This window comes from Quercus suber, unplaced genomic scaffold (genome assembly GCF_002906115.3).
Source record: "Quercus suber isolate HL8 unplaced genomic scaffold, Cork oak 2.0 scaffold_270, whole genome shotgun sequence".
Taxonomy (NCBI): domain Eukaryota; kingdom Viridiplantae; phylum Streptophyta; class Magnoliopsida; order Fagales; family Fagaceae; genus Quercus; species Quercus suber.
The window spans coordinates 788,362-791,577 of record NW_027069726.1 but is presented as its reverse complement, the minus strand read 5'-3'; the positions used below and the strand labels follow the sequence as shown (position 1 = coordinate 791,577).

The window sequence follows — 3,216 nt, the reverse complement described above, 5'->3', positions numbered from 1 at the left end:
AAACCCACCAAAAGAAGAAGATGGGTCTGAAACCCAGTAAAAGAATAAAAAAAGAAAAAAGAACAAAAAGAAAAAGAAAGAAGGGTCCGTAACCAAGAAGATGAAGAAGAAGGTAGGATTTTTTTTTTTTTTTTTGAGAATACGTTTGGGTTGGGCCTATTGGGTATTTAGTTAATAATGTATTTTGATTTAAAAATTTGGTTGGGGTTGATTTTGTTTAGGATTGATGTTGGGCTTTAATTTTTTGGGCTTGCTCTGTATCAATTTTTTTTTTTTTTTTTTAAGATTTTAGTTCAAAATTTGTTTGGCATTAAACTTTTGAGAGTGTTTCTGATTTTGCTTGAGGGTGTTCCTATTTTTTTTATGTAAACAAATAAAAAAATTTAAATTATTATATATAATTTTTTTTTTTTGGGTCAGGGTGTTCCTGGGAATACTCTGAACCCAACGTGGCATCGCCACTGGGTACTTATTTTCTTTTGGTGAGGATAACAGGAAGGATATCTTCATCCTAAGCAGTAGTGGGGTATATAGAATTGTTCGTCCTAGTCGCTGCAACTACACTTGTTCTAAGGAAAATGTTAAACATCTTACGCGTCCAGCATCTGTTCCTTCTCCTTTCGACTCAACTAGTAGTCGGTTGAGCAATCCATTGATAGAGCTGCTGCTCTTAGTTTTTTCATTGCTCCTTTTTTTTTGGCATGTTTAATCTATAGAGGGAAGACAATACCGTGTCAAATCATGATTGTCATATAAAATGAGAGAGTGTCCTCTTGGCCAACATTCTTCTTGATCCCTCCTATACTTTTTGATTCCTTGTCATGCTGTAGTTGANCTGCTGCTCACTGATTATTGCTTTTCACTTGCCTTGTGTACTAATATGAGTGAGTGTCTTTCTTACTTTTCTCCAAATTTAGTTCCCTTCAGGTTCTTTTCTTTATGCTTTGTTTGATTGCCTTAAAAATGGCATACATGGATATGAAAACTTGGAAGCCAGTAGTAGGTTGGCAAGCAAATGGACCATGAATATAGTTTAGATTTCAGTTCAATTTGTCTTTTTTTTTTTTTTCGGCTCTGTTTGTATGTTGACTAATTTCATGGCTGTTTATTTGAATAGGAGCACCTTTTAGCCAAAGACGCCGCTTGTTTTCTGTCAATACGAAGTAGTGTTTGTTGTAGCTCCACTGATGATATCCAATTGCTCAATCAATTTAGGGCAATGAATGTCTCTGATCTTGGCTGCAGTTCTCTTCTGAAATCAATACTCCGCTCAGTAAGATGCTCTGCCAGTTTTTTATAATGATAAGTTTCAGCTGATTATTGATTTCACTCCTTGTTGATATTACTGTGCCTCTATATTGCTTATGAAAAAGTTGGGTCTTATTTTTTTTTATTATTTTTTTCTTTCCAAATTTTAATTTTAATTTTCAATGACTAAATAGTGGCTACTGCTATTTGTTGCATGATCCCTGATTGTGACAATACTACTTCGTTCTTTACTTCTTGTGATTTGATAAAAAGAGAAAGGAATTGTCAAATGCAAGATAAAATTCAGAATGCTTAAATGTTAGTTGTACTAGTAATACTTTACTTGATGACTCATACATGGCTTATGATTTAAAATTTGGAATGTGGCCTATCGACTTGGCTCATATTGATTAAAGAGTGAGTGTGCATAATGATTACCCTTAATATATTCCTCAAATGTTGTTATGTGATAAATCAGCATTCATTGAGTGCCTTTGAAAATTCCAACAAATAGCTGCATGAAGGCAGCTCTTAGTTTGAAGTTTATAGCAACTTAAGTATAGGTTGCCATTTAATTTAATGCTGACATGAGCACTAAGACACTTAAAACCATAAACTAACTGAAGTGTCATGGAAGATTTTTCACCACTTACATATATCAATTATGAATATGCATGGCAGAGATGAGATCAGTTCTCAGCAAAGCTCTATCGAATTGATTCAACACCTCAGAAGGTTCCTGTTCTCTGCAATTCCACAGTTTCAGCAAACTCAACCCAATCCCAACTTGCTGAAGTTGATTTTTGTTCAAAGGTTTGGGATGAATGAAAAAATGTATCAATATTAAATTCTCCTTATGCATTGCAAGACAGAGGTGGTATGCCATTTAATTCTACTTCCAAGCTGACTGATATATGGCAATCAAAAAGTGCTTTCTGCAGTGAATTTGGTGGAGCTTCTGAAGCTGGAGAGGTATGTTTTGATGGTGGACCAGTTGTACTAAATCAAACTGAAAATTTAAGTCCACCAAGTGGTATTTGCCTTGAGAAAATTGGGAATGGATCCTACCTTAACATGGTACTCATCCTGATGGGTCAAATCGTGTCTTCTTATCCGACCAACCAGGCAAGACATGGTTGGCAACAGTTCCAGAGCAAGGATCAGGAGCACTATTGGCAATTGACAAATCAAATCCTTTTCTTGATTTAACTGATAAAGTAATTCTGATGCTGAGTTTGGAATGTTGGGAATTGCATTTCATCCAAACTTTCAACAGAATGGACGCTTTTTTGTGTCATTCAACTGTGATAAGGCTAAGTGGCCGGATGTTCAGGAAGGTGTTCATGTAACTCAGATATCAGTTGTGATCCTTCAAAGCTATACACTGAATATGGGGCACTGCCATGTCAATATTCCAGCGTCATAGCAGAGTTTACTGCTAATGGCACCACATGGCAACCTTCCTCGGTAAAATTCCGCATGGTTTTCTAGAGCCATTTCTTTTAATTATATCCCTTGGTGGTCTTAATTGCATCAGCTTTGCCTCAATACAGGTAACAAGCGCCAAACCCCAGGAAGTCAAAAGAATATTCACTATGGGCCTTCCATTTACTTCTATCATTGGGTCAGATTCTTTTTGGACCTGGAGATGGTTACCTGTACTTCATGATGGGAGATGGTGGAAGTTTAGGAGACCCTTACAATTTTGCACAAAACAAGAAATCCTTGCTTGGAAAGTGTTAGGTCTAAAGATTTAGGAATTTATGTATTTAGACTCTAATTTGTATTGTTGGCAAACCATGATCAAAACAGGTTGTTTAGTCTTGTTTAGGCTTGCTCAAAGTATGTTTATTTGTAAAACTGGAATCGAGTGAGTGCAGATTTATTGGACTAAATCTGTAAGGCTCGATCGATCGAAAATTAGACTCGATCGATCGAACCACGTACAGATTTATTTTTCTGCAGAGT

At 36.0% G+C, this 3,216-nt stretch overlaps 1 pseudogene; it reads left to right on the top strand.

Moving 5' to 3' along the window:
• The first annotated feature begins 963 nt into the window (after positions 1-963).
• Positions 964-2,991, top strand: LOC112009055 (HIPL1 protein-like; annotated as a pseudogene).
• The last annotated feature ends 225 nt before the right edge of the window (positions 2,992-3,216 follow it).